We start from the raw sequence: 12,103 nt of genomic DNA, 5'->3' as shown, positions 1-12,103 counted from the left end.
TTGGGGAAGGGTAGGAGAGATGGAGGCAGGGACGGGTCCACTGTCAAACCAGAAAGAAAGAGGGCCTAAGGTTGATGGGGTGGATCAAGTGGCTCATTGTGGTAGGAAATCTTGAAAAAAAGAATTTTAAAAATCAGTAAATATTTCAAGGCAGATGTTAGGGGAGAGGAGTTCCCAAGATTCTATGCTTTCCTGAAGATAGGCCATCTAGAGGAATGGCTTCCAACATTTTTGGCTCATGTACCCTGTGATAGAATTTTTTAAAACTATATACTATTTCATATAATAGACATTATAATTTTTTAATTTGTTTAGTTTGAAAAATGTGATTTTGAATACATAAACACATATGCATACATACATAATTTTAAAATATGATTGTTTCCCCAATTTGTATTTATCCAACGTAATCTAAATTCCACAATGACTTTTGTATTTATCAGCCACTGACAAATACATAAACAATTTTGTAAAATTGGAAATTTTATATTTCTTTTTTTCTCCCAGAATCTTATCCTAATATAATTTTGCTTGAAAGTATTTTATTGACCAGACATATGGCTCATGCCTGTCATCCCAGGACTTTGGGTGGCCAAGATGGGAGGATCCCTTGAGCCCAGGAGTTCCAGACCAGCCTGAGCAACATAGTGAGATCCTGTCTCTATGAAAAAGTTTAAAAATTAGCTTGATGTGGTGGTGCACGCACTTGTAGTCCCAACTACTCTGAGGGCTGAGGTGGAAGGGTCACTTGAGCCCTGGAGGTTGAGGCTGTAGTGAGCTATGACCATGCCACTGTACTCCAGCCTGTGTGACAGAGCGAGACTCTGTGTCAAAAAAAAAAAAAAAAAAGAAGTTTATTATAAAATGGAGGCTTGAGGTCATCATGGCTTCGACCAGACAGGTGGCAATTTTGGATACTACCTCTTTGTTGGAGGAGATAGAACTCAGGGAGACAACCGTACCAATTATACAATGCTGAAACATGATGGAGTGGGATTCTCAGTAGCCCTTGCGTGGGTTGTGAGGATTAAAGCAAATCAACATATGAAAAGCAAAAAAAAAAAAAAAAATCAAAGAAATAGAAACCATTCAATGAAGAAAATAATGTGTTACCAAGTTATTAGTGTTATTCCCTCTCTCAGTTCCTGAGAAATATATCAAAAAGCCTTTTACAAAGTTAACAAATAATTTTTAATTATATCTGTTACTCTTTCTCTTAGAGACACCTTGTTGATGAAACCAGGTTAAAAGCTATTTTCAAATGGGTAATGGTGCATTTTATAATTTTTCCTGACATCTGTGAACAAAGTTCCAAATATACATGCCACATTTTATTTTATTTTAATTAATTAATTACCTTAAAAAGAAAATAGAGATGACATATTGCTATGTTGTCCAGGCCAGTCTTGAACCCCTGGCTTCAAGTGATCCTCCACCTAGGCTTCCCAAAGTGCTGGTATTAAAAGTGTGAGCTACTGTGCCCAGCCCACATTTTATTTTTAAAGATAATTTTGGAATATGTTCAATGAGCATGATATACAAACATGTATAACAGACACCTGAGAATTGAAGTTTGGTAAACTCATTTTATAATGGAACATGATTATGTTTAATAATAAAATATTTACAAATAAACGGATACAATGCCTAGGTTTTATTTCAAAATAATGAGAGTAAAGAAGTAGGTGACAGTATAGATGAGACTGTCCATTACTTGAAATTTGTTGAAGCTGGATGTTGTATACATGAGATTTCATTACACCATTCCTTCCAACTGAGCATATTTATAATTTTCCAAAATAAAAAGTTAGAGGTCAGGCGTGGTGGCTCACACATGTAATCCCAACACTTTGGGAGGCCAAGGCGGGAGGATCACTTGAGCTCAGGAGTTTGAGACTAGCCTGGGCAATATAGCGAGCCCTCATCTATACTAAAAATTAAAAAAAAAAAAAAAAAAATCAGCTAGCTGTGACAGTCTGTGCCTGTGGTCCTAGCTACTCCAGAGACTGAGGCAGGAGGATCATGTCGGCCTGGGAGTTCAAGGCTGCAGTGAGCTACGACCCTGTCTCTAAATAAATACATAAATGTTAAAAATACAGAAATAAAAAGTTAGAAAAAAGATACAAAAAAAACCAAGTTATGCTTAAAAATCATGGTTAAAGTCCGGGTGCAGTGGCTCATGCCTGTAATCACGGCGCTTTGGGAGACCAAGGCAGCTGTATCACTTGAGGTCAGGAGTTCAAGACTAACATGGTAAAATCCTGTCTCTGCTAAAAATACAAAAATTAGCCAGGGGTGGTGGCATGTGCCTGTAGTCCCAGCTGCTCAGAAGGCTGAGGCGGGAGCTTGAACCTTCGGAGGCAGAGGTTGCAGTGAACCAATATTGTGCCACTGCACTCCAGCCTGGGCAACAGAGCGAGACTCTGTCTCAAAAAAAATAATAAAATAAAATCATGGTTAGGACAGAATTAATAAGCATGTCAACAGTTTAAAAGGATGAATTAATCTTAATAAACTAAAACTCATTTTTAAAACTTCTGGTCATTATATCTTAGATTGCATTTAAAGGAATGGAAGAGGCCAGGTGTAATGGCTCATGCCTATAATCCCGGCAGTTTGGGAGGCCAAGGTGGGTGGATTGTTTGAGCCCAGGAGTTTGAGACCAGCCTGGGCAACATGGTGGAAGCCCCCTCTCTACAAAATATACAAAAAATTGGCCAGGCATGGTGGTGCGTGCCTGCAGTCCCACCTACTTGGGAGGCAAGCTGGTGAGATCACTTGAACCTAAAAGTTTAAGGCTGTAGTGAGCCAAGAATCGCTTGAACCAGGAGGCAGAGGTTGCTGTGAGCAGAGATCACACCACTGCACTCCAGCCTGGGTGATAAAGCAAGACCCTGTCTCTAGAAAGAATATTTTAAAATACATAAAAAAGAATAGAAGAAAAAATGAAAAGAGCAAACAAAAGGCATTGGTTAATAAAGCTTATAAAAGTTATATAGTATCTGCTTCAGCAGCACATATAGTAAAATTAGAATGATGCCAAGAATATTAGCATGGCCCCTGTGCAAGGATTTTTTTGTTTTGTTTTTTGAGGTGTAGTTTCGCTCTTGTTGCCCAGACTGGAGTGCAATGGCACCATCTCGACTCACCGTAACCTCTGCCTCCCGGGTTCAAGAGATTCTCCTGCCTCAGCCTCTCGAGTAGCTGGGATTACAGGCATGCGCCATCACGCCCAGCTAATATTGTATTTTTAGTAGAGACGGGTTTCTCCATGTTGGTCAGGCTGGTCTCAAACTCCCAACCTCAGGTGATCTGCGTGCCTCAGCCTCCCAAAGTGCTGGGATTATGGGCGTGAGCCACTGTGCCTGGCCAAGGATATTTTTAAAATAAATTTTAAAAATTTAAAAGTTATACTCATAATGGTTATTGACAGCATTATTTACAGTCAAACCCACCATGTAAGGCAGAGGTTCAAAGGTAGTATTTCACTCTCCTGCTCAGACCCATCAAAATCTTCCCAAGGCCCCTTAAGATAGTCCAAACCCCGTGACAGACTTTTATCATGACTGGTTTTTGCCCATTTTCTCCAGCCCACCTTTCACCAAGCACCACCCCATCCCACACTCTGCTTTCCAGCCAGTAAAACTTTTTCTGACATTTCCACTCAACTACACATTTGGGTATTGGAACATTTGGAAGAATTCACTTGTAAATCCACTTGGGTTTATTGTATTCTTTGTGCAAAGATTCTCAAACAGTCATTCAATTTCTTTCTTTCCTTTTTTTTTTGTTTTGAGATGGAGTCTGGCTCTGTCACTCAGGCTGGAGTGCAGTGGCGCAATCTCAGCTCACTGCAAGCTCCGCATCCCGGGTTCACACCATTCTCCTGCCTCAGCCTCCCGAGTAGCTGGGACTACAGGCACATGCCACCACGCCTGGCTAATTTTTTTGTATTTTTAGTAGAGATGGGGTTTCAGTGTGTTAGCCAGGATGGTCTCGATCTCCTGACCTCGTGATCTGCCCACCTCGGTCTCCCAAAGTGCTGGGATTACAGGCTTGAGCCACCGCGCCCAGCCCCTCATTCAATTTCTTTAGTCGTTACAGAGTCTCCATGTTTTGTCTTTATTCTCAAGTATTTATTTATTTTTCTTTTTCAATCCCAACTAATGTGTAGCATCAAGTAAGTTTTTTTTTAACTTGAGGTAAAATTCACATAATATAAAATTAACCATTTTAAAGTGTATGATTCAGTGGCAATTTAGTATATTCATAATGTTGTACAACCACCACCTCTATCTAGTTCCAAAATATTTTAATTACCCGCAAAGGAGATTTCATTCCCATTAGCAGTCACTCTCTATCTTCCCCTCTGCTCAGGCCCTGGTAAACCACTAATCTGCTGTCTGACTTTATGGATTTGCCTATTCTGGATATTTCATATAAATGGAACCATGTAATATGTGACCTTTTGTGTCTGGCTTCCTTCATTTAGCATGTTTTAGAGGTTCATCTGCATTGCAGCATGTATAAATTCTTCCTTTTTTTTTTTTTTTCTTCTTTGAGACAGGGTCTCACTTTGTAGCCCAGGCTGGAGTGCAGTGGCGTGATCACAGCTCATTGCAGCCTCCATCTCCTGGGCTCAAGTGATCCTCCCACCTCAGCCTCCCAAGTAGCTGGGACCAGGAGCATGTGCCACCACACCCAGCTAATTAATTTGTTTTTTTGTTTTTTTAGAAACAGGTTCTCCCTATGTTTCCCAGCCTGGTTGCAAACTCCTGGGCTCAAGTGATCCTTCCACCTCAGCCTCCCAAAGTGTTAGGATTACAAGTGTGAACCACCATGCCTGGTCCTTCATTCCTTTTTAAAAATTGTGATAAAATATACAGAACATTGGCCGGGCATGGTGTCTCATGCCTGTCATCCCAGCACTTTTGGACGCCAAGGTGGGTGGATTATCTGAGATCATGAGTTTGAGGCCAGCCTGGCCAACATGGCGAAACCCGTCTGTACTAAAAATACAAAAAAAATTAGCTGGGAGTGGTGGCAGGTGCCTCTAGTCCCAGCTACTCAGGAGGCTGAGGCAGGAGAATGGCATAAACCCTGGAGGTGGAGATTGCAGTGAGCCGAGATTGTGCCACTGCACTGCAGCCTGGGCGACAGAGCGAGACTCTGTCTAAAAAAACAAAAACCGCCGGGCGCGGTGGCTCACGCTTGTAATCCCAGCACTTTGGGAGGCCGAGGCGGGCGGATCACGAGGTCAGGAGATCGAGACCACGGTGAAACCCTGTCTCTACTAAAAATACAAAAAAATTAGCCGGGCGTGGTGGCGGGCGCCTGTAGTCCCAGCTACTTGGAGAAGCTGAGAGGCAGGAGAATGGCGTGAACCCGGGAGGCGGAGCTTGCAGTGAGCCGAGATTGCGCCACTGCACTCCAGCCTGGGAGACAAAGCGAGACTCCGTCTCAAAAAAAAAAAAAAAAAAAAAAAAACCCAACAAAAAAGCCTTCCCGGCAGCCTTTGCGTGAACAAAATGGCAACCCCCGTATCTCAGGGGTTGTCTCTTTTATTAAGGGTTTTGGGCTGGTGATCTCGGCAGCCAGTTCTGGTGACTCAGTCTGCAGCTATAGTTCCAGTAAGAACTAAAAAAGGTTTCACACCTCCTATTTATCAACCTAAATACAAAACACAAAAGGAGTTTATGGAACATGCCTGGAAAGCAGGACTGGTTATTCCTCCAGAACATCTGGATCGTCCCATACATCTGGCCTGTACAGCTGGTATCTTTGATGCCTATGTTCCTCCTGAGGGTGATGCTCACATGCCATCTCTTTCAAAGGAAGGACTGAAACAGAGAACTGAACAAATGAAGAAGAATGTGGCATACAATTGTCAGTCCAGAAGATAAAAGAGTATCACGACAATTTTAAAACAAAGGACTTCCCTGAAAAAGCTAAGGATGTATTTACTGAAGCTCACCTTTGTCTAAACAACTCACACATGACTGACTGCATACCTCGGTAACTGAACACTGTTTTCCAGACATGATCTGAGACATCAAATATAAGACCATCCGCTGGAGCTTTGTGGAATCTTTAGAGCCCTACCATGTGGTTCAGGTTCGCTGTTCAAGTCTGACGAACCAGAGCAACATATACGGCTAGGTCACCATAGGCACACCCAGCAGACTCTGGCCATCTGTGACTGGTTTGGCCGGTTGATGTATGGACAGGAAGATGTACCCAAGAATGTCCTGGAGTATGTTGTATTTGAAAAGCACCTGACAAACCCCTATAGAAGCTGGAGAATGCTTGGCAAGATCGTTCCCCCATGGGCACCCGCTAAGCACCATCCTTAAGACAGTTATGATCCCTGGCCCTCAGCTGAAACCAGGGGAAGAATATGAAGAGGCACAAGGAGAGGCCCGGAAGCCTCAGCTAGCCCGATGGCAAGAATAACTTCTGGGGTGAAGCCTGAGTGATGAGGCTTCTGGAAGCTTGAAAGTCTTCTATCTCCTTCATGCTACAGAAAGAAATATCTTTTTTCTCTCCCATCCTGCTTGGGTCTTTTCAGCAGTCTCACCGTCAACAACCATGGCTGATGGCTGGTCCTAGGCAGGTGGTGGGTATAACACGGCCATGGATCCTCTTCTTCTTTTTTAAATTGTATGTCTAGCTTCTGAGTCTAGATGAAAGGCAGTATGTTTCAGAGAATGTCGGATACCAGTTTTTCCCACAGCAGGGACTGCAGGAGATAACCAGCAGTATTCTCTTTGTAATCACAGGGCAGGGATCAGAGTTTGAAATAAAACACTCTCAGAGTGTGTGGGGGTGGGGGTGGGGTGGGGCAGAACAAAACATAAAACTCACAATTTAACTTTTTTTTTTTTTGAGATGTAGTCTCGCTCTGTTGTCCAGGCTGAAGTGCAGTGGCACCATCTCAGCTCGCCGCAACCTCTGCCTCCTGGGTTCAAGCGATTCTCCTGCTTCAGCCTCCCGAGTAGCTGGGATGATAGATGTGCATCACCACGCCCAGCTAATTTTTGTATTTTTATTAGAGACGGGGGTTTCACCATTTTGACTAGGCTGGTCTCGAACTCCTGACCTCAGGTGATCCGCCCACCTCAGCCTTCCAAAGTGCTGGGATTACAGGTGTGTCACCAAGCCTGGCCCAATTTAACTATTTTTAAGTATACAATTCAGTGGCATTGAGTACATCCACATTGTTAGGTAACCTTCACCACCATCTATTTCCAGAACTTTTTCATTATGCCAAACTGGAAGTCTGTACTCATTAAGCAGTAACTCCTCATTTCCCCCTTGATAACCACTATTCTACTTCCTGTCTCTATGAATTGGACTATTCTAGGTTTTCCATGTAAGTGGAATCATACAATGTTTGTCCTTTTGTGTCTGGCTTATTTCACTTTTAAGTTTCATCCCTGTTGTATTATGTTTCAAAATTTTCTTCCTTTTTAAGGCTGAATTATATTCCATTTTATGTATATACCACATTCATTTATCCATTCATTTGTTGATGGACATTTAGGTTGTAACTACCTTTTGGCTATTGTAAATAATACTGCTATTGGCCAGGCGAGGTGGCTCACACCTGTAATCCCAGCACTTTGGGAGGCCGAGGCCGGCTGATCACCAGAGGTCAGGAGTTCAAGACCAGCCTGGCCAACATGGTGAAACCCTGTCTCTACTAAAAATACAAAAATTAGCCAGGCATGGTGGCAGGCGCCTGTAATCTCAGCTACTCCGGAGGCTGAGGCAGGAGAATCACCTGGATGCGGGAGGCGGAGGTTGCAGTGAGCCAAGATCGCACCACTGCACTCCAGCCTGGGGGACAAGAGCAAGACTTCATCTCAAAAAAAAAAAGAATAATAATAATAATAATAATACTGCTATTAACCTGGGTGTACAAATATCTGAGTTCCTATTTTCAATTATTTTGGGTATATACCCAAAGTGGAATTTCTGAGTTCTGTGGTAATTCTACATGGTTTAACTTGTTTGTTTTAATTTATTTTGTATTTAAATAGGTTTTTGGGGAACAGGTGGTGTTTGGTTACATGAATAAGTTCTTTAGCAGTGATTTCTGAGATTGTGGTGCACCCACTGTACCCAAATGTGTAGTATTTTATCCTTCACCCCCCGCCCACCCTTTTCCCCAAGTCCCCAAAGTCCATTGTATCATTCTTATGCCTTTGTGTCTTCATAGCTTAGCGTTCAATTATAGTGAAAACATATAATGGTTGGTGTTCCATTTCTGAGTTACTTCACTTAGAATAATAGTCTCCAATTCCATCCAGTTTGCTGCAAATGCCATTATTTCATTCCTTTTTTATGGCTGAGTAGTATTCCATGGTAGATATATCTACCATATTTTCTTTATCCACTCATTGATTTAACTTCCTGTGGAACCACTGGACTGTTTTCCACAGCTGCTGCACCATTTTAAATTCCTACCAGCAGTGTCTAAGGGTTTCAATTTCTCCACATCCTAATCAACACTTGTTATTTTCTGTTTGTTTGTTTTGAGACGGATTTTTGCTCATGTCACCCAGGCTGGAGTGCAATGGCATGATCTCGGCTCACTGCATCCTCCGTCTCCCAGGTTCAAGAGATGATTCCCCTGCCTCAGCCTCCCAAGTAATTGGGATTACAGGCACCTCCATCATGCCCAGCTGATTTTTGTATTTTTAGTAGAGACGGGGTTTCACCATGTTGGCCAGGCTGGTCTTGAACTCCTGACCTCAGGAGATCCACCTGCCTTGGCCTCCCAAAGTGCTGGGATTACAGGCGTGAGCCACTGTCCCTGGCCTCTTTGTTTGTTTTTAGTAATAGCCATCCTAATGTGTGTGAAGCGTGTGGTTTCAATTTGCATTTCCTTAATGATTAGTAATGTTAAACATCTTTAAGAATACAGAAAATTAGAACAAAATCTATTGACAAGGTTGATCTGATGGGCACATATAGAAACGATTGGAGAATATAACATCTCTTGAGGGATATTAGAAAGCTTTATGAACTAGGGTCGGGTGCGGTGGCTCATGCCTGTAATCCCAGCACTTTGGGAGGCCGAGGCAGGTGGATCATAAGGTCAGGAGATTGAGACTATCCTGGCTAACACAGTGAAACCCCATCTGTACTAAAAATGCAAAAAATTAGCCAGGTGTGGTGGTGGGTGCCTGTAGTCCCAGCTACTTGGGAGGCTGAGGCAGGAGAATGGCATGAACTCGGGAGGCAGAGGTTGCAGTGAGCCAAGATGGCTTCACTGCACTCCAGCCTGGGTGACAGAGCAAGACTCCGTCTCAAAAAAAAAAAAAAAAAAAGAAAGCTTTATGAACTTGACTAGGCACTATGCCGTAATATAAAACTAAACTTCAAAAATCTGGTCTAGACTTTATGTTCTTTGTCAATAAAGGTTTTCAGTAAGACATCATTAATAAAAAACTAAAAAAATCACCTGGAACCTTAAAAACACACTTCTAATTATCTAATTATCTCATGCAGCAAGAAAGAAATTTTTAAATTGAAAGAAATGTTGATTTCCAAATCTGTTGAATATTAAAAATCATTTATAATTTAATTTTAGGAAAAATATAAACAATCATGAGATGCAGCAAAAGCTCTAATCAGCTAAAGCTCTCCTGCTGAAGCAGGAGAATCGCTTGAGCCCGGGAGCTGGAGGTTGCAGTGAGCTGAGATTGCACTACTGCACTCCAGCCTGGGCAACAGTATGAGACTCTGTCTCAAAAAAAAAAAGAAAAAAAAATTTAGATCTTCAGATGCTTGTACTAGAAACTAAGAAAAATTGGCCGGACACAGTGGCTAACACCTGTAATCCTAGTACTTTGGGAGGCCAAGGTGGGTGGATCACCTGAGGTCAGGAGTTTGAGACCAGCCTGGCCAACATAGTGAAACCCTGTATCTACTAAAAATACAAAAAATTAGCTGGGTGTGGTGGCAGGTGCCTGTAATTCCAGCTACTCAGGAGAATTGCTTGAACCTGGGAGGTGGAGGTTGCAGTGAGCTGAGATTGCACCACTGTACTCCAGCCTGGGCAGTAAGAGCGAAACTCCTCAAAAAAAAACAAAACAAAAAAAGAAAGAAACTAAGAAAAATGAAAATGAAAATTAATGTAATAAGCATCCTACTAAAAGTTAGGAAAAGAATACTATCTAACTTGCTGTGCATTAGTCTCTGAGTTTGTAATTTCAATTATTGGAATTTTCCTGTCTACCATTTCCATCTTTTTTTTTTTAAGTTTACCTCTTTATTTCTGATGTTTTCCTATGTTATGCTCATCTTTGTGATTGCATCTTTTGTTTCTTTAACCATCTCACACACAGCCTTTCTGTATTCTCTACCTGACATTTCCAACTCTTTATAGTTGGGGATCTAAATCTATTGTCTTGTTTCTATAAACTGCCTCACAGCGGCTTTCTTTCTTACATGCTGTGAGTTCTTTGTTTTTTAGTTTATTCCTGATTTTCATTTATGACAGTGCTATAGGCCTACTTTGGGAATGTTTTTCACATTGGAGTTGCCTTTGCTTCTGCAGGGGATCGGGTACACCCCCACCCTTCTTGTTATTTCAAAAAATCGGTATACTATTTTAGCGCTGGGATAGTAAGGGCATTATTAAGAATGGAATGTTTGTGTTCTCCCAAATTCATATGTTGGAATCCTAACCCTCAAATTGATGATATTCAGAGTTGGAACACTTGAGAGGTGATTAGGTCATGAGCTTGAAGCCCTCATGGACAGGATTAATGCCCTCATAAAAGGAAATCTCAGCGAGCTCTCATCCCTCTCTGCCATGTAAGAGCACAACTAGAAGTTGGCCATCAGCAACCCAGAAGAGGGTCCTCATCAGAACCTGACCATGCTGGCACCCTGATCTTAGACTTCCAGTTTCACAACTGTGAGAAATAAATTTCTGTTGTTTATAAGCTACACAATCAATGGTACTATGTTATAGCAGCCTGAACAGACTGATGTAGACACCGTGTTATCCCTGCTGCCAGCCTGTTAGGTCTGACTTCCTGACTCTCCCACTGCTCTCCTCCTGCTCTCCGCCATTCTGGCCTTGATCTCCTGCCACCATGGCCTCACCTAGCTACATGTATAGAGCTGGCTTCTGACACCCTAGGCCCCAGGGCCCAGATTTTCCAAGCCCCCTATTCCTCCCTCATCCAGGATTTAGCTTTTTAAATTACTTTGTCTGGTTAGTTAATTTTAGGGGGTTGTCTTTGGGGATCTCTAATACCTCCTATAAGATTGAGAGATTGATCAGCATTTCCTACCAAAGTGTATCATATCTGGAGTCTTACGGTTTTGGAACAGAATTCCTTTTTTTTTTTTTGAGACGGAGTCTCACTCTGTCACCAGGCTGGAGTGCAATGGTGTGATCTCAGCTCACTGCAACCTCTACCTCCCAGGTTCAAGCAATTCTCCTGCCTCAGCCTCCCAAGTAGCTGGGACTACAGGTGCACGCCACCACACCCAGCTAATTTTTGTATTTTTAGTAGAAACGTGGTTTCACTATGTTGGCCAGGATGGTGTCCATCTCTTGACCTCGTGATCCACCTGCCTCAGCCTCCCAAAGTGCTGGGATTACAGGCGTGAGCCACCATGCCTGGCTAATTTTTGTATTTTTGTAGAGACGGGGTTTCACCATGTTGGCCAGGCTGGTCTCGAACTCCTGACCTCAGGTGATCTGCCAGCCTCGGTTTCCCAAAGTGCTGGGATTACAGGCATGAGCCACCATGCCCGGCCGCAATCATCTTTTTGAATACCACCTCTCCTTCATTGTTTCTATTCTCTTTTCTAAGAGTTTGCTTTAATATATGGTAAAACTTATTCTATCATTTCTTTTTTTTTTTTTTTTTTGAGATGGCATCTCACTCTGTCGCCCAGCTTGAGTGCAGTGGCGCAATCTCAGCTCACTGCAACCTCCACCTCCCTGGTTCAAGCAATTCCCCTGCCTCAGCTTCCTGAGTAGCTGGGTTTACAGGTGCACACCACCAGGCCCGGCTAATTTTTTTGTATTTTTAGTAGAAATAGTGTTTCACCATGTTGGCCAGACTGGTCTTCA

General features: G+C 42.5%; 1 non-coding gene and 1 pseudogene across 1 annotated transcript; both read left to right on the top strand.

Annotated features, from left to right (window-relative positions):
* Window positions 1-3,002: 3,002 nt before the first annotated feature.
* Window positions 3,003-3,108, top strand: LOC115838438. The gene has a single exon (XR_004033465.1). It is a non-coding gene; the product is annotated as a U6 spliceosomal RNA (small nuclear RNA).
* Window positions 3,109-5,528: 2,420 nt separating this feature from the next.
* On the top strand, window positions 5,529-6,453 carry LOC100603894 (annotated as a pseudogene).
* The last annotated feature ends 5,650 nt before the right edge of the window (window positions 6,454-12,103 follow it).

This window comes from Nomascus leucogenys, chromosome 14, assembly GCF_006542625.1.
Source record: "Nomascus leucogenys isolate Asia chromosome 14, Asia_NLE_v1, whole genome shotgun sequence".
Classification (NCBI taxonomy): Eukaryota; Metazoa; Chordata; class Mammalia; order Primates; family Hylobatidae; genus Nomascus; species Nomascus leucogenys.
The sequence above is the reverse complement of the archived record's forward strand: the minus strand, read 5'-3'. Positions and strand labels throughout refer to the sequence as shown.